This window comes from Phocoena sinus, chromosome 1 (genome assembly GCF_008692025.1).
Source record: "Phocoena sinus isolate mPhoSin1 chromosome 1, mPhoSin1.pri, whole genome shotgun sequence".
NCBI lineage: Eukaryota > Metazoa > Chordata > Mammalia > Artiodactyla > Phocoenidae > Phocoena > Phocoena sinus.
The window spans coordinates 125463062-125483164 of NC_045763.1; the positions used below are offsets into that span (position 1 = coordinate 125463062).

A 20103-nucleotide genomic window follows, 5' to 3' on the forward strand; every position below is an offset into this window, starting at 1 on the left:
ATGGAGAAATCAGTCTCACTTCCATGAGACCTTGCAAGTTTCCCCAGTCTTCCCTCCACCCTTTCCTCCTGCACAGCTCCTCCCCTTGAGAGGCTTCAAATGTTTGGCTTGGGAGCAGGGGGCCCAGGTCACAGCTCCTCCTACTCTTTCCTCACTGCTGAGGTACGTCCTTCAGTGGGCTGGGGAGAGTGGTGCTGCGATGAAAGACCCTGTGGCTTCCCTGGCGGCAGCTGTGGGTGCGACCAAGTGACTGGGTACTTGATGCAGGAGTATATGTCACCTGGGTGGGAAAAGAGTAATAATACTCTGTGATCTTTGTGGTGGGTTTCCCTCTCACTCCCTCCAACCTCTTCTATTTTAATCTGTGTTGCCCCAGCTCTTGGGTCCCTTGCAAATGTCACCACATTCTCCCCTGCATCCCCCTCATTCTCTGCCGTGAACTTTTAGGGCATCCTATGGGCAGGGCTTACATTTAAGGGGGTTGGATGAATGACGCATGATGCCTCCCCCCTTCTACTTTCAGGAGGACTGAAAACCATGTTGCTAAATATCAGCATATTGGCCTAAAAGAAACACTTTTCTTCATAAAACATTCTACTCCCTACTCATGTTTCTTCATAAAACATTCTACTCCCTACTCCCACAAAAAAATATGGAGTCTCTCTTTTTTTGTTCTCTCTTTCATATTAATAACTGAAAAGGGGGAAGCAGATGGAAGTAAAAGCGAATTTGTAGCGAGATGTGTGTAGCTGGTTGAGTTTGTCACCTTCCGTTGAGAGCTCTTCCAATGTACATTCAGAGTCCGTCAACATACCAATCCCAATGATGGGTGCAATGAAGTGAAGAAAATGTTTTATTCACCAAGGTTTCCTTTAGGGAAAGTATTATATTTGTTTGGAAGAAATACTTTGATGAATTGCTTGGGTTGAAGTGTAAGACTTCAGGGCATGCTCAAGCAATAAAACTTGCTCTCCAGCTGTGAGACATGAGATAAAGAGTAGAATGTATTTTGTTCTTGAGAGGGAAGGGGAGCTAACAGACAAGAAGGGAACAAGAGTGACTTGATGGTGTTCTCTCACTTCATCCCAGCTTACCCTTCCCCCTCCCCATGTCCTCAAGTCCACTTTCTACGTCTGCATCTTTATTCCTATCCTGCCCCTAGGTTCTTCAGAGCCATTTTTTATTTTTTAGATTCCATATATATGCGTTAACATACGGTATTTTTCTCTTTCTGACTTACTTCACTCTGTATGACAGACTCTAGGTCCATCCACCTCACTACAAATTACTCAACTTCGTTTCTTTTTCAGCTGAGAGAGTAGCACTGACATATATACACTACCAAACGTAAAATAGGTAGCTAGTGGAAAGCAGCTGCCTAGCACAGGGAGATCAGCTGGGTGCTTTGTGACCACCTAGAGGGGTGGGATAGGGAGGGTGGGAGGGAGGGAGACGCAAAAGGGAGGGGAGTACCGCATACCGCAAAAAAACAAAAAAACAAACAAAATGCCCCAGGGGCCTTATTCCTGTAAAAGCTGTCATCAACCTCCTTAAATGGAGAGGTGGGAGCTAATTCTGACTAGCACCTTTGCCCTTCCAGGTTGAGAACGATGTCTCTGCACTCTGATTAGGTTTGTGGAAGGTGAGAGAGGACCTTCAGAACTGGTGTCTGGAAAATCTCAGCCCTTTAGGGGTTCTCAAGATTGAGCAGGGACAGAGTGGGGAGACGTGTTAGAATCTCCAGGTGTTTAGTAATTGCACATGCAGGTTGAGAACTACTGTTCTAGGCTGACTTTTCCAATTCTACTTCAATTTCATTGCATTTCTTTTATGTCCATAATATCCAGTCTTGGGGTATTTGAATCAAATCAACTTCAGATAATGAGTTCAGTCAGTAATTGTTCGTTGAACAACTATTTTGTGCCAGACACTGTAGTCAATTCTGGATGTATAAAAATGAGCAAGAATTTCAATTGTCCTGAGGAGCTTATAGTCTATTTGAAAGAGAAGCTTAGAGTGTAGGGTAATCTATTTCCTAAGTAGGTTAATTAATCAGATTAATGCTTCAATAATGGACCATTTCAGATTGTGTTTTGCTTCCTGTGACAGAGGTGCTGTCTTTATCCTTCAGAGCACAAATAGCAAAATCAACATTCCAATCATGAAATCAGTCTTCAGTGTAATCTTTGCCCAGCTCAGAGAGCCTAGAGGTTGTATGCTGCTAACTATAATCTTTCAGAATTTTCCTCAGAAAGTTTGAGTTTGGCTTGAAGCAAATACCTTCAGATTTTTGGACTCCACCAGGGCTGCTGTGTTCAGTTGAGTGTTTTGTACACTGTAGAAGAACGTGCAGCTGAGGAGGAAGGAGGAAGCTGAAATTCAGCCCAAACAACCCTCTTTTAGTCCTGTATCTATGGAGCTGCTTCCGTAGAGAAAGGCATCCTTTTCTAATTTGTCCAGAGAAGAAAACATTTTTATGATTTGCATGAAGGTATCATATAGGCTAACCATAACATTTCTTCAGTTCAGTACAACCCACAGCATTTATGCTGTATGTTTACTGCAGAGGGACCACTTGAAATACTAGGGACCATATGTTTATCCTAAGAAAAAAATGACTCAGAAAATATACTTTGGAAACTAAAGTGTTAGGACCAGAGAGGAGTTTAGAAAACATGATGTTCAAACCATCTAATTTTCTACGTGTAGAAAATGACTTTGACTTTTAGAACGTAATGGAAAGTTGGAGATTATATTTATCTCCCTCGCTTTATTGATGAAGAAATCAGTTTCTAGAGAGGTGAAGCAAGGAGGGATCACAGACTTACAGGACTTCTAATCCAGTATTCTTTCAGTTTTACTATATTCATTGCCACATGGTTGGTTAATGCAGATGAGTCCAGAATTCAGAGCATTGATACAAGTTAAGTGGCGTCAAAACAGGTTTCTAATTCAAACACAAGAGACCTAGGGTTTGCCACCAAAACCTGATTTCTAGTCTTATCTTCTCCATATGAAGCCCACTGATATTGGACAATTTAGGGCATATTTCAATCTGTGTACGTCATCTCTCAAGAGGTATCTTCAAGTAATCATTCTCTCTTCTCTTAGATTTCTCCATATCCTGTCCCACTTCTGAATTTGGCACAGGAACTGTGGTTGGTGTGATTGCAATATCACATGTAATCCAAGAGCAAATATTGAGAAAAAGCACTTTCTCTTCTGATATAGTCTCTACTCCTTGATCTAGGGCAAGGGGAGGGGTAAACTAAACATCTCAGTCTTATTCTGTGTCTGTCGTATTATTTTCCCAGGTGGCCCACAGTTGGTCATAGGCAGTGCCTACATGTGAAAGTGACACATCTCCAGGAGAGAGTGCTTCTGGAGGGAATTGCTTCTGGCCTTGTTATTATCACTTCTTCAGAATTTTAGAGAACTCCTGGGTGCTGCCCTTCTTCCCGGGGCAAATGGGGCACAGATAACCATTCCTCTTAGAGTTCCTCTTTCTGACATGGACGGCATCATTGCCAGGGCAACCTGACGGGATATATATTTAGGGTGAGACTGCATGAGAAGAGGATTCTGACGGACTGCAATGAGTCCTGGCTTTGTCATGTAGCAGGATGACTTAAGCCAGTCCTTTTAACCTGTTTGTATCTGTCTCTTCATGAATAAAATGGACACAATCATACCTGCTCTATCTTTCTGTACAAGGCTCTTGGGAGGATCAAACAAGGTAAGGAATTTGAAAATGATTGGATTGTTTGCTGAACCAACCTGAGGCCCATCTTGGGGATTCCTTGCAATGAGCACTGGGACTGGGGTAAGGGAAGCTCTTTTGCCAGCTGGAGGAGCAGTAGGTGCAGCCTCAGCCTCCCACAAGCTCTCTAGGTGCTATCAGTATGGGAATGCAACTCCTGAGCATCTGGTTTCCATGCTCAGAATTCCACCCCCCCCCCCCCCGCATTTCTAAGGCTACTTTCATGAAATCGCTATTAAAAAGTGAGAGCAGCAAGGGATGGGGTCTCGTAGACAGAACAAAACTAGAGCAAAACCTTTGATGTGTCCAGTTGTGCACTGTCAAGCCTATTCATGGGATTCGAGAGACAGAGGGCTGCATGCATTATTCTGTGCTAAGCCTTCTGTCTATGAATTTCAACCCATACCATGAGATTTTTGCCCGTTGTTTGCTTGAGCTCCTCTCTCAATGGGGTGGGCATGGGGGTTTAAGAATGGCGAATGAGTGTGTTTCTCTGACTATATATCTTTGTATTCCAGAGGCCCAGATAAATGCCCTACAGAATGCTTGCTTTACTTTGTAACCTTCCTTTAATTTTTGGTGTCATTCATCAAATGTTGAAAATAACAAAAATTTACAATGTTCATCACCGCTCTTGTCATCATGGTACTTCAATGAATATTCCTGGTGGGATGAAAGGGAAAGGTCCTGTGAAGAGGAGGTGGTTATAAGAAGGAACAGAGCAAAGATCTGAGGATGCAAGGAAATAATTCCTTCTTACTTTTTCTCTCTCTTGTTAAGTGGCGCTCCAGATTCTTCCCAAACATCTCCAGTGATGCACCATTTATTGCATCTCAAGACAGCCCATTCTGTTTCTGGACGACTGCAACTGGGAGAAAATAATTTATAGTGTTAAGCTAAAATATGCTTCTCTGTATTTTCAATCCTTTCGTCTTAGCTATAGCCTAAAGATAGTATCTTTTCATTTAAAAAGACTTGCCCTACATAATGCATTCAAGAGATGCTGTCATAATAGTCCCACTGTTGCCTACAGGGTTTAAATCAGAGTTTCAGGCTTGGTAGTAACCATGAAGTTCCTCTAATTATCAGTCTTGTAGATATCGTTTAGGGCTTACATTTGGGGAAAGTACAGTAGAACTTGCATGACGGTAAGGAAAGAGAGCCTTAGACAGACAGCAGTGGGATCTACAAAATATAGGAACATTTTAAAAAAACCCTTTAAACAGCATTCAAAGAACCCATTTATTGCACACCTATTATAATAGGCACAGTTCTAGGTGTGGTGTCTACAGTGTAAACACAATAGGTGAAGTACCTGCTCTCAGGAAGCGTACCTTCAGATGAGTGTAATGGGACTATAGCTCAGGGGTAGAGCATTTGACAGCAGGTGAGTGTAAGGCCAAAAATTAAGTAAGGAAGACAGCTTCACAAAGAGATAAATACCATGAAGGAAATGAATAGGTCAATCAGGTAGACAGTGACTCTAAGTTTATCTGTAATTTCAAAATATATAAGTTTCGTTCTTTATGAGTTATTCTTTGGGAATCTGGTTATGGTATCTTTTCTCTACCTAGAAGTAATAATCTCCTATATTTTCTTTTGTTAAGCTGTATGTATTTGTTTTTCAAATCTGGGTATTTAATTCATCAGGAGTCTATTTTTGTACATAATGTAAGTTAGGAAACATTTTATATTTCTCTGTAAAATAAAGAAAATATTCCAACAAAACATACTGAATAATATATCTTATCCTCTTCTGATCACTTAATATATATGTATATATTTAGTTTCATAATATATACATAATTTCATAGTATATATATAATTTCCATTTTTCTGTTTGCTCTTCGCTAAAGGTTTTTTATTACCAGAGCTTTGTCTTATGCCTTACCATTTGAAAGGGCATATTTTTCCTCTATGTTTTTCTCTTCCCAACTTGCTTCAGCTATCTGTGAATATCTTTGTGGCACACAAATTTAAGAATAAGATTAGAAAATTTCTTCCCAAAATTATTTGGATATTTTTATTGGAATGACTTTGAATTGCATACTAGACATTGAATACTAGATGAATTTGGGGGGAAATTGACATCTTTACAGTGTTTGCCATCTACTTCATAAATATTTACACAAGTCTTTTGTGTCCTTTAACAGAGTCAAATATTCCTTTTATATCAAAGTGATATGGATATATTATGAAGCAGAATGCAAAGTTATCATGGACTTAAAATGTCAGTAATGAGACTTCAGGGAACTGTTGGAGTATTGTAACTCCCTTCTCACCAAGACTTTCTCATCTCTGGGAGTGGACTCTCCCCTCTATCAAGACTCGACTAGACAAGTTTTAGGAGTCCTGCCTTTACACATCTGCAAAATGGCTTTCTTCTGCCTGAGTCACTAAGTATGTGGGTACTGAGGCCAGATCACTTATGTTCAAATCCCTGATCAATCACTTACTAGCTGTGTAACCTTGGGCAGATGCTCTAACTACTCCAAATCTTTAGTTTTGTCAGCAGTAAAATGGAGAATCAAATCAGATGATGCATGCCCAATGCTTAGCAGAGTGCCAGACCTGGAGTAAGTGCTTACCAATGGTTAGCTACTAGGATGAGCGATTTTAAGCTATACTTGCTATAATCTAATATATGAAAATGTGCGTGTATACTCATAAATGACCCTTCTAAGGAAACTGCAGCCTATAACTCTTCTTTGTTCTGTTCAAAATGCATAACTGTCAACAAATCAAGCGCAGGAGGGTAGATAGTCTCGATAAATAAAGAACTGAAATAGGCTACAAAAGAATAAAATTGAGGCAGCAAGAAGCTGATACAATATTATGTATTTAATATAAAGGAGATAAAGAGTTTTGCAGTGAGAATTGAGAATCATTTTGTTATCTAAGTAATTATAATGTAAGGGGAAAGTAGAGATCAAGAGGCTGAGAAAGTCAGGAGTAATTACAGCAGAGTTTTCATTACTCTTAGCTTGGGGCATGGGCAGAAGCAACAGGAAGGAAATATTGAAGGGTGTTGTATTAAAAGTTAAGCTGCAGTTGGGGAGGAAACCGCAACTCTGAAGATGACATTCTCTTGAACGAATTCGTTAAAGTAGCAGCAAGTGACAATGCTGAAGTCAGAGAAAGTGACTGCCCAGGCAGGGAACTACTTCTGTTGAATCACCTCAGAAGTGAATGTTCCTCTCCCATTGGGAGGAGCATGGCCCACAGACACCTGACTCTTAAGTCAACTGTACTGCCCCTGGAACTTCAAATACGCAGGGTTCAAAGACTAATCAGCAGTAGCTGAAGCATGGGGGAGAGGACTCAGTTTATCCTGGATATGAGTTTCCTTTTAATTTTGGTATCAATAGTGATTTTTCTTACTGCTACAACATAAAGGTAGATAATTTATGTTTAATGTCTATTTATAAAGCTCTTTAAATGAAATCATATTTTTATTGAAAAAACACAATTATTATAGGTTCTAGGAAATACCAGGAAATAGTTTAATCATCAATCAAATTGCTAATATGATTAGTTCCTGGTGGAAGTAATGAGATTGAAAGATTAAAGAGTCAGAAATGCATAACTAGTTTCTAGGGGACAGGCATTTGTAAATTCAAATTGTTAGAAGGAAGGCAAATATATATGGCTGATACACTGAGTATTATACTAATTGTTAAACTTTCCACTAGATTATTCCCATCAGCATACAACCTTGATGTTATTTCTCCCATTTAAAATTAAAATAAACAAAAACCCTTTCTTGACTCCACTTCCTTCTTAGGCTATAGTCCTTTTCTCTTCAAGCCTCTATAGTGACACTTTTGAGGCACCTTAAGTCTAAAACTATTCTTAAAGAATTATATATACTGACTGCCTCTAATTCTTCTCCCAGGCCTTCTTGAACCCTTGTCAGTAGGTTTTTGCTCCTGCCAGTCCAATGAAATATTTCCTCTCATGGTTGGTCACCTGTGTTATGAAACTCAACAGTCATTTCTAAGTCCTCATTTTCTGTTTCTTTTTTTTTTCTATCTTTCTTTTAAACATCTTTATTGGAGTATAATTGCTTTACAATGGTGTATTAGTTTCTGCTTTATAAAAAAGTGAATCGTCTATACATATATCCCCATATCCCCTCCCTCTTGCCTCTTCCTCCCACCCTCCCTATCCCACCCCTCTAGGTGGTCACAAAGCACGGAGCTGATCTCCCTGTGCTTTGTGGCTGCTTCCCACTAGCTATCTATTTTACATTTGGTAGTATATATAAGTACATGCCACTCTCTGACTTCGTCCCAGCTTACCCTTCCCCCCTCCTTGTGTCCTCAAGTCCATTCTCTACGTCTGCGTCTTTATTCCTGTACTGCCCCTAGGTTCTTCAGAACCACTTTTTTTTTTTTTTTTAGATTCCATATATATGTGTTAGCATATGGTATTTGTTTTTCTCTTTCTGACTTACTTCACTCTGTGTGAGAGACTCTAGGTCCATCCACCTCACTACAAATAACTCAATTTCATTTCTTTTTATGGCTGAGTAATATTCCATTGTGTATATGTGCCACATCTTCTTTATTCAGTAGACAAGTATATAGGTCACGAGTTGAGAGGAGACATCAGGGCTGGAAATAAATTGAGAGCCATCAGCAAATACATTGCATTTCAAGCCATGATAAAGGGTGAATGCACATAGGTAGTGAGAGCTGATAGAAAAAAGAAGAGAGGTTCGAGGACTGAGCCTTAGGACACTCCAAGGTCTTCAGGTTGGGAAGATGAGGAAGAACCAGCAAGAGAAATTGAGAAGTAGTCAGAAAGTTATGTGGTGTCCTGGAAACCAAGATAGGAGCGTGTTTGCAGGAAAAAGGGAGTGTACGATTTTGTCAAATTCTTGGGATAGGTCAGAAAATGAGGACCTATCCAAGATAAGTTTCTGACTACTTCTCAATTTCTCTTGTGGTTTGTGAGAGCTGATGTCTCTCAATTTACTTCCAGCCCTGATGTTTCCTCTCAACTCGAGACCTATCTACCTGTCTACTTGACATTTCCATTTGGATGTCTAATAAGCATCTCAAACTTAACATGTCCAAAACTGAGCTCTCAAACTTGCAACTCTTGTGTTTTCCCCAGCTCAGTGAATAGTGGGACCATTCTTCTAGGTGCTCACATCAAATGGCTCGGGGCCATCTTTATTCTCCTCATTCTCCACTATTCCACACCCAGTTTGTCAGCAAATCGTGTCAGTCCTACCTGCAAAATAGAACCAGCATTTGAGCCTTCCTTACCAATCCCCTGTCACAACTCTAATTCAATCCACAGTCATCTCCCACTTGGACTACTGCAATAGCCTCCTAACTGGTCTGCCTTTCTATCTTAGCCTCCTGTGATCTATTATCTTGCTCTCTGTCACCCCTACGACTTCAACTTCTACCTTCTCCCCATTAATTTTCCAAACCAGCTACTTTGGACTTCTTGGCTATTTCTTGAATGTGCCAGGCATACTCCCACCTCAGGGCCTCTGTATTTGCTGTTTCCTCTGCCTGCCTGGAGTGCTCTTCCCCATTACCTTCAGCTCTTTGCTCAAAAGTCATCTTCTTAGCGTGGCTTTTAACAGCTACCCTATTTAAAATCTCAATGACCCCTTCCTCAATATTTCATTCTCCCCTTCCAGGCTTTATTTTTCCTCCTTAGCATTTACCACTTTCTGGTGTATATTTCACTTGTCTAATCCTGTTTATTGTCTGGTTTTCCTGCCAAATGTTTGCTCCACAAAGTCAAAGATTTTGTTTGGTTTATTCTTGTAGCTCCAGTTTTTAGAAAAAATGGCTGACATGTTGTAGGCTTCAATAAATATTTGTTGCATAAATGAATAAAAAATAAATTGTGGACAAGATAAATATTTCTTAGAGCTCTATTTCACTACTGGTTTTTCCAAACATACGTTTAAAAAGAATACTTCCATCTTTTCAAGTTGAATGATTTTGGCCATTCTTAGTCACAGAATCATTATAATCTTTAGCCACCAGAATTTTCAAATGCTGAAAAATGACATTAATTGTAGCTACATATATATTTTAATTGGTCATTTATTGAGTACCCATTTAGTGCCAGAAATGGCTATTTGCTGAATTGTTATTAGAATAGAGATATTTGGAGACAATCCGCTCGATCATTTACCAACTGTGTGACCCTCTGTGGTTTTCCACCTCTCACTGCTGGCCTCAGAGGACCTCTCCAAAGCGATAAGAGAAGGTGTTTAGTTAGTCACTAAATCTCTCTAGATCAGAGATTCCTCTCTGTAAATTGAGACAATGATATAGGACATCCCTCTGACTTGTTGAAGACTGTATAAAAGTTCAATATATGCATAATTGCATGCTGCACAAGAAAACCAACTTCACTAGAAGTAATGGTTCTTCTAGTATTAATATGTTTTAACATGTATGCTTTTGCAAACACTATGGATATTGCTGCCCATTATTGCCTACTGTAGAGTAGAGATGGAAGTAGTACTTGTCAGGGAAGAAGGGACAAGAAGAATATCATTTTTTTCACTTTTATTGAGATATGATGGACATATATTACTTATAAGCTTAAGGTGTACAGAATAATGGTTTGACTTACATCTATTGTGAAATGATCACCACAATAAGTTTAGTTAGCATCCATCATCTCGTATAAATACAATTGAAAAAAAGCAAAAACATTTTTTCCTTGTGCTAAAGAGAACATAAATTTAACATGGGGGAGAAGTCTTAACTGACTCCAGAGAGATGCACTAAAAACAACAACAACAAACTTACATTTTGCCATATTTTACTGCATACCAAGCACTTTCTCATATCTTAGTTCATTTTTGAAATACATTTGGTAGCCAGGATTGATATTATTGTCTTCAATTTTTTTAGAGGGAGAGCTGAAGCTTATTTAAGTGATTTGTCCAAGGTGACAGAGTGGGCTAGTCGTGGAGCTAAAACTGTATCTCTGATTCCTTTACTAACTCTCTTTGGAGTGTCTGATGTTCCTACGCTACTAATTCTGTCAGCTGGGTGACAGCCTCACTGCTTTTCACTTAACTGGTGTCTACTCATTGCAACGTTGGTGATCTTGGCCAGAATTTAAGCTACCTCACCCTCTAACACACCTTCCCTTATTGCTTTGGAGAGGTCCTCTGAGGCCAGCAGTGAGATGTGGAAAACCACAGAGAAGTCTTTGCGTCCTTTTTCACATCCTCTTAGGCACTCAGTGAGATGATAAAATGTCCATAGTTCATGAATGGCCAAAGAAGGAACAGAACCTTGAGACAGAAAATGGCAGTCCAATCAATAAGCCTTCTTCAAAGGGCTATAGTATGACTGACACCGAGAGGAGTACAAGCAAGATTGGATCACTACTTTTGGTTAGATGGCTGACAACCTCAACAAAATTCCCTTACTTAGTATCTGATTTCATTACCACTCTGCTTAAAGAGTCCAGTGGCTCCCCCAAACACCTTGAGGTTAAAGTCCACATGCCTTGGTTTAATAGAAGTCCTTTGCTATCTAGTCTCTTCCTTCCTCTGGTTCTTATCTCTCACTCCACTCTAGCTTGCCCTATCAATATCCACATATTTTCTTTATCTACCCTCTCTATGTCATTGAACTTTTCCTTCATCCAGAATGCTGGAACACCCTTCCTTCCTTCTTTAATTGGAAACCCCTACTCATCAATCCTCTGTGACTCCTTTCTCTTCTGCCCCGCCCTTACCCACTAGAAGGGATGTCCCTTCTCTGTGCTCCCACAGAACCCTTTGCTTTCTTCTGTTACTGTTTTATTACTCTGTGTTACAGCTCTTTCCTTGATTCACCCATTGTCTCCAGTGCTATCACTGGGTTTGGAATTGCTAGACGCTTAGTAAAATGTCTATTGTATGAATGACTAATATGAGTGAATGTTTGTCAAATATGAAGTAATGATTGGCAAAATAATTTTAATTGTCTTGTGTAGGCTATGATATGAAATATGGAGCTCAACATACAAGAAATATTCAGAGGCATAACCTCCACTGACATGTTGGACCTCATGACCCTCATGACCACTGGGATTGACAGGATGTTTTCAGGTGTTCAAGGAGCATCCTTGCTAGCCTAACCCTGCAAAGGTACCGAGGATCCTCCCTCATAGAATGGAGCTGATGCTTCCCCACTGATGTCAGGTAAAGGCCACTGAAAGGATCATGAGGGCATGTGGATATCAGAGGAAATGGTTTGCCTTTGCCACATGCACCTCCCCCCCAGAATACAGTACACAAAAACCACATTGAATAAGAACACTGTAACCCATAGGCACATGGTGAAGCGTTATGAGGAGAAACATCGCAATGTGATACTTATATGGTGTGGCGGGTGGAACAAAAATCAGCTTTTCCGCTGATACAGAAGTCCCCCTCAGACCACTGACATCTCTCCTTCCTCAGACAGATCCTTCCCCAGCCTGCTGGTTAGGTGGCTACACTGGTGGTCTTGTACCAGGGGAAATCTCCAGCTCAAGGGAGGGTCCAAGAACCTTAGAGTCTCCCATGGAAAGTCTAATGAGTAACATTTTAGGTTGGTGAACAGCAGAGGCTGAGAAACTTGGGGGAGGAGCAGGTCAGAGTTTTCCTCTTTTGCTTTTACTTCTCCACTCAACACTTTCAAAATAGAAGCTATTTCCTCTCTGCTCCACCACCTGCCCCCAGTCTCAGCTTCAAGGTGGTCTACCACAATATTTTGTACTGACTGACAGTGGAGAAGCCGCCAACCTTCCTGTCAGGCACTACGTCAAGCAGAGGAAGATTCAGCCCATGTCACACCAAAGAAGAATGTCTTTGATGTTGGGCTGGTCAGCATGAAAAAGGAATAGAGCTGATGAGAGAGCTCTGGGAAGAATGCATTGCCTCTTGAGGTCCGAATGTAAGCAGGAGAAAGAGATATTGATGATCTGGAAGTTTTGCTTGGGAGATCCTTAAGTATAGGAATCATTTGTCCTCTGCACCTCTGAACCTGCAACCAGAATAACACCTGGCACCAGGTGGTGACTCAAAAATCTTGAATACATCATCACATAAAGGAAAGAGGGAGTATGGGATTGTTCCCCAGAGTGTAGCTGGGTGCTTGTCAGGTAGGGGCAACTGAGTAGAAATAACTTTCATTTTGTCTTTTTTCTAAGGGGCAAAAAAATAAAAGCAGAAGTGCTCAGTTATCTTCTTTAAATAACAATAGCGAGTTTGCAGCATGACATATTGTATAACTGCTTTGTAGGCATCATTTACATGATTAAGACCTAACTGGGATAGGGGACAGATTCTTCAGGAGCTACTGGCCTGGGTATTGAGTAGTAGTCTCAGTTGTTAACGCACTAGCAGGGCAATTGCACTCAAAGGTGGAGTGGACGATCCTAAACATGACTTAACTTGAGAAAAACAAGTGATACTAGAAGTTCTAAGTAAAGTGAGAAAAGTAATGATGAATTCTTTTCTTCTTAGTTTGATGGAATTGTGGATTAACTTTCGAGAAGAGGTGTCTGGAAATCAGAGCTTGGGTCTAAACTTAGAGCTTTTGATTCCACCTTCACCTCTGCCCCTGGACCCTTCCGATTCTCCCCCACATTTAATAAAATTTCACAAAGGTATGGTCATCTTTGATTCTTTCTGGAATAAACAAATTTCCAGATTGGCTCAACCGTGTGAAGAGAAGGAAAGGAGGAGCTGGCTTTGTGACTCTGTCTGTTACTTACTAAATCTACGCATCTCATGTTGAGTTCCAGAATGTTATTGGCTTTTCCTTTTCTGTTTTTGCTTTAATTTCGGTTTTGATTTTGACCTTTGATAAGTTAGTTATTTTGTCGGCTTGGATTCCTTTCCCGTTTTCTGAAGACAACCCTTTCCACCGTCCCATACAAATGTTTACATGAGAGAAGCGTATTCTTATAATAGAATCCTCATCCTCCCGACAACAGCTGACTGATCCAAGAGTGAGCATTTGACTCAGGACTCTGTCCCCTAGGGGTCTCTAAGCGATTCCAGTTTTAGTCTGGACAGGACTTTGAACAGAGAAAATAGAAACCAGGGTAGCTGTGACATACCACGTAGAGTCTCATGAGGCATTGGAAGCTCACGTGCTGTGAGAGAGGGGAATAGAACCTGGTATAGACATGCTTTCCTGCCCTGTCTAAAATGCTCCAAGCCTGCATGCAGACTGCTCTCTAGGCCCGGGCACATCTTTGCTCGTGGCTTCTACGAGTAACTTTTGTATCCTTACAACAATCTTCTCATCTCTACTTAAACTAGTTCTTGCAACACCAAGTACTAATTCTCATCTCCTCAACCCCGATTTCAGGGGTGAGGCCTCTTGCCTCCATTCGTAGCCTAAATCCTTTGTCCCAGAAAAGGGGTTTTAGCTCAGCCTTCTGCTAACATTGTTGAGCAATTTGAAAAGTCTCAAGCACCTTATGAATATCTACCACAATTGGAGGATCTGGGAGGATCGGGGAAAGCCTTTATGCTGTAAAGTGTACAAGTGCTCAAGAAAGATATCACATTTCTTCTGTTCTAAAATAAAACCAGTGGTAAGGCACTTAATAGGAATTTTCAGAAAAAAAATGAAAATATGCTACCACATTCAAAGTAAACAATCTAAAGCTGATTCCAAATTTAGAAATGTTAAAAATGTGGAAAAAAAGTAGACATCTTGGAATTGTGGCAATTTGGTAATGCTTTAGGTTTAAGCATTACATAGCATGTCACATTTTTCCACTATGTTTTTTTTTTTAATTAATTAATTTATTTTTTGTCTGTGTTGGGTCTTCATTTCTGTGCAAGGGCTTTCTCTAGTTGTGGCAAGCGGGGGTCACTCTTCATCGCGGTGCGCAGGCCTCTCACTATCGCGGCCTCTCGTTGCGGAGCACAGGCTCCAAACGCGCAAGCTCAGTAGTTGTGGCTCACGGGCCTAGTTGCTCCGCGGCATGTGGGATCTTCTGGGACCGGGGCTCGAACCCATGTCCCCTGCATCGGCAGGCAGATTCTCAACCGCTGCGCCACCAGGGAAGCCCTCCACTATGTTTTTTACATAGAGCACTATTAATCAGTGTGTGATCCTTAAGTCACTAGTCCAGAGATATTCCATGAAAAGAGCTCAAAAGTTGAATGAAAACAAGTCTTTTTCTTCCTCTTCATTATGGATCTTTTCTTACAAAACTTTTTGAGGATATTCTCCAGGAAAACAAAAGGAGTAAATTGAGAAAAAGGAAGACATGGGCCTATGAAATAGTGGATTTAACCCCAGATAGCAATAATGGGAAGCCCTAAAGTAACACCCGGGAAGCAGGAGGGGAGAGGGCTCTAGGAGGGAGGCCTCTAGGAATAAGGGCAACTCAATAGATTACCCGATATATACAACAATTGGGGGAAAAATTTAGGATTTGTGGATTGCATATGGGATGAGAGATTCAAAACAAAAGTCAATTCGAAATTACAAGGATAACTAAAACATGAGCAAGGAAAGAAATGTAATAATTGAATGTGGTTTGGCTCTGCATTTAGCAATGGTCCCAAATTCATAATAATATAAACTGTAATTATTGAATCAACCTACATTCATCTATTGGAAGGAGAAAGTACGGGAGGGAAAAATAATGTGTATATAAAAAAATCCTAACCTGTTATAATAGTAAGTCAACTGATAGCACCTAAAATTCATAAATTAAAATATACCTTATAAGCAATATCTATATAGAGAGACAAATATAACTATAGAAGAAATAGCTAAAAGAGTTAAACATAGTTTAACTATGGCTGGGAGCTGTGAATGGGTGAGCAGAGATCCTTTATTTTCATGATAAATCTTCATCTTTTAGGGCTATTTGGCATTTTTAGAAAACCATTTTCATGTGTTTCAATGAAAATCTTTAAAGTACATATAATTAGGATGATACAACATTTTTTTAGTGAATCTGAGTCTACTAAACATTCTTTCTTTTTCTAAGTACTAGCAAATAATTTATTTACTAATCTGTTTTAGAAACTGGGTCAAACTCAACATTGTGTCATTTGGAAATCTACCATGTCTTCATATTTGAAAATAGAGACAATACTTACTTGTTTCCCATCTTCTGTCCTCCTTTTATTTTCCATGATTATTTAGATTCTCACTGTTTACACGCTTTTAGTATTCCAGGCTGGCACATTTTCTTGAGGTAACACAAAGGCAGAGAGAGAGAGAGAGAGAGAGAGAGAGAGAGGAGAAACAAGATGCAGCTCAACCATGGGTGGGCTGGTTGGACCCATATTCATGTTGTGGCACAAACTCAATTATGATTCAGCCACAGTAAGACCCAAACAGGCTGGCAAAGCAGAGTGTCATAGAATCTGTGCAGATGCACTTTTGGAAATCAGTCATTTCATATCTCTGTGGTCTGAATGTAGGGGAGGAACGGGGATCTACTCAGATCTGTTCATAGGGGGAGGTTTGGCAAGAGCTACAGAAGGTAAGAGAGTAGAAGAGCAGCTCTGTGCTGGAAATGGGGACATGTCTGGTATGGGAAGGCAGTAGTTTGGAAGCTCTTCAGATTAGGATAGGAAGCAAAAATAGAAACTAACTCTAGAAACCTAAGAAAAGAAGAATATTGAGTAGCTCACTGAATTGTCCTAAATTCTGGAGAACCTGGATCAGAGAGCAAGGGATAATCAAAATGACGTCACAGGGACAGTTTCCTTAGGATGCTGGCACCATCACCACTGAGCACTTGCCAACCCAATGCTGAATGCCAGTGCCCTTCAACAATGGCTACCTTACTGCCCGACTCTAGATCCTGTCACAGCTACCATGAATAAGCTCTGTCCCTGAACCACTTCATCATTCTTTTTAGATTCAAAATTCTAAGGAGAAGTATCTACTTGATTTAAATTTGCCTTGTGTCCAGGTTATTGAGAGACAAATGTGTCCTTCATTTTCCATAGTGGGTGGTAGAGATTTTATTCCCATTTATCTTGGATTTTGGCCCAGCAGGACAGGTGTCTGGATGCGGGATAGCCAATCTCCATGTCCAGATTTATTAGAGATCAAATGTGGGACTGTGCCTACAAAGCGGAAAATTAATGGTCTCAGCTGTGGTGAACACAGAGGGCAGAGCCCAGCCATTGAGACAGGGCTGACATAATTCATCTTGGTCCACAGATCTGAATCTATTAAAATGTCTAGCCTCTGTCTTGCTGTTTACCACCTACCTCTAACTTCGACTCTCTTTTAACTCTTTTAACTACTTGCTCTGTCTTTGAAAATCATTCCCTTTACTAGAGAAGATAGAAGATAATTGAAGCTGATTTATTCTCTTTTTGTTGACTATGTTATATTGCAAAAACTAGAAAATGCTGCCATGCTTATTAGTGGGCTTTTAAAAAGAGATACACAACGTAAGATTACAATTATTTACATTATAGGAAGTTACAGAAAGTAAATCAGAGTGTATTTTGGATGTGGGACAAAATCTAACAGGAAAATGACAACCCCTTCGTCACTTGCAGCTGAGAACTATGCTCAAGGGAATCACAGCTTTCACGGTCTCACAGCTGGAAGTAGGGCTGCCAGATTTAGCAAATAAAAATACAGGATACCCAATTAAATTTGAATTTCAGACAAATAATTTTTAGTAAAAGTGTGTCTGTACAATACTTAAAATATACTTATACTAATAATTATTTGTTGTTTATTTAAAATCCAGATGTAACTGGGAATCTGGTGTTTTATCTGGCAAGCCTGGCTGGAGGAGACCTCAAAGGAATTCAGTCCAATCTTGATACAGAAATATGTCCTGCAGAGCAGCAGATCTGGTGTCTGCCCCACACCTCACTCAATATCCCTATTCAAAAAGCAACAGATCATTTAGGAACAGAATATGCTTGGTCAGTGTTTTGTGTTCAAATGCAAAATCTGAAAAAAAAAAAATGAAAAGGAAGGTTTAAGTATCTAGGTAAATCAGGAAAAACTCCCATTCAGTTGTTGAGTCATTTAAGCAAAAGCAAGTGTTTTCTTCTTTCATTACTGAATCAAGTAGGTAATTATCCTCACATAACATGACTCTAAAATATTCTTTTAATAACTTTTACTCTCTTGTACATAACATTTTGCATAATACTAGCATTACATTAATAACATCAACTAATATATTTTGAATGCTGTATCTGTGCCAGGAACAACTCTAAGTAATTTGCATGTGCTAATAGCTCATTTACTTCTTGCAACAGCTCCATATGGTAATCAGTATTATTACTTTCATTTTATATAGAGAGGGAAACTGAAGCACAGACAGATTAAGTGCATTCAGTAACTGACTGAAGGTCACACAGTTACCAAATGATCAATCTGGCTATAAATACAGCACTCTACTTGGCCCTTAACCACTACAGTATATTACTTCTCGGAGGTAGATATTCCATAAATGAAATCGTATTACATTAAATATTGTGTAAACTGGGTATTCTGGGGTCTGAAACTACACACTTGGTTCTACAACTTCAATAGACTTCCTGGTCTGAACTGCTTGATTAAATGGCTCCACATTATGGTACCTTCTGTAAGCATTGTCAGCTTGTACTTAACACCTCTAGGGTGAGAAACTCCTCCTAAAGTAGACATACCAGTTTTCTTGATGGTTCTCCTCTGGTACTTTCTTCCCATGCACTCTAGATTGATCCAGTGGAACATATGATTACAAGCAATCCCTTGCCAATAGGTAAAGATCAGTCTGTCTTCCTGAGCATCTCTCTGCTTTGGTCCAAACACTCCCAACTTTTTCAGCCATTTCTTTTTGATCTATGAAGAAAAATTTGCTCGTACTCAAGTTCTGTGGTTGTCCATGAATATTATTTTCTTGGGTATAAACCTGTCCATAGAAATTTTCTTATCATAAACTCTAGTATATGTTCAAATACAAATTTATAATCTTTTACAAGATGCCCACAAGGAAATTTGCTTCTGTGGAACTTTGGAATGGAAATTCTGTCCTGGTAACTTTCCATAGTGATTCTATGTTCATCGTCTTTCTGAACCAGTTTTCGGCAGTGAAGAGTACAAATTAGGGAAATATTTTTCTTTTGTGTTTTAAGTCTGCTACATTTTTCAGAAGATCTAAGTGTAGGACTTTTGTAGTGAAAAATTATTAAATCCCTACATTTACCTGCTCCCATACCTAGTGGAAGTGCATCCTCTAATTCTTTTCCCCCTTGTCGTTTCAAAAAGCAAATTTTTGCACTGAACAGGTTGTTTTAACTTCTGCTTAAGTAGTAGCCTAGTATCAGAATTCATGGAAACATATGGAGAAAGCAGATAAATTGAGAAAAGTCATCTGGATTTTGACAGTCATTCACAGAACAGAAGCCTGATTTTAGAGACAGCAAGCAGTGACTGGAGAAAGTTTTGTGAATATGACTAAGCTTAGCCTCTGAGGAATATCTGATGGTGGTCTGAGTCTAAGGACTAACGGTTTTGAAAGTATTCATCACCACTAGTGGCGAAATTTCACTGAACTTTTGGTTACTTTCAACAAACCACATAGACCTACTGTGGATTAGACTATGCTTTAGGGGTAGTATATTCGTGCTTACATACTTCTAGGGGCAGAGAAAGAGAGAGAGACAGAGAAACACACACACACACACACACACACAGATCTGATAAGAAAACGGCAGCCGTGGTATGATACTCTGTTAATAGCATCATTGCTATTCTCTTAGGATGAAGAAATGAATAACCAGGCTTCAGCAGCAGTGCTAGTGCTGTTAGTAGGGTCACTTCTACCATTATTTTGTGCTATGTTATCAAAAAGAACCCCAGACTTACTTTTATTCTTTTTAATTGAAGTGGGTTCTGGGAGTATAATGATGCTTCTCCACAGATGAGGGTGATGCTAAGACCAGTGGGTACCATTTATGGAACATGGCAGCTGTGCTTCTGGTAATTTGCCTAAAGAAATGATTGGTCAAGTACACAAAGATATATGGGAAAGGATGTTTATTGCAGTTTTGGTAATAACCCCCTCTCTCTCATTAAACTTATCTAAATATCCATCAACAGGAGACTAGTTAAATAAATTTTGTTACATGGATTTAAGAGATTCTCAATGGTCATTAAAAATGATGCCGTTATGTATCTGTGGAATATGCTTATGAATGTTTTTAGGTGAAAAGAAAACAGGTTAAGGAACAGAATATATAGTATATTCTTATTTTTGTCATCTATCTCTCTACCTAAGTGCATAAGAAATATTCTGGAAAGATAGACACCTAAACCCTGGGAATGGTTATCCCTGGATAGTAGAATTATAGATGATATTACCTTTAT

The 20103-nt window shown here is 39.7% G+C and overlaps 2 protein-coding genes across 2 annotated transcripts in view; both read left to right on the forward strand.

Moving 5' to 3' along the window:
- Positions 1-3612: 3612 nt before the first annotated feature.
- LOC116744470 (lymphotactin-like) overlaps positions 3613-20103 on the forward strand; it is a 65793-nt gene continuing 49302 nt past the window's right edge. Inside the window, exon 1 of the mRNA XM_032614272.1 lies at positions 3613-3736. The gene's annotated coding sequence lies outside the window, so the exon portion shown is untranslated. The remainder of the gene's footprint in view (positions 3737-20103) is intronic.
- LOC116744461 (lymphotactin-like) overlaps positions 3619-20103 on the forward strand; it is a 36399-nt gene continuing 19914 nt past the window's right edge. Inside the window, exon 1 of the mRNA XM_032614262.1 lies at positions 3619-3736. The gene's annotated coding sequence lies outside the window, so the exon portion shown is untranslated. The remainder of the gene's footprint in view (positions 3737-20103) is intronic.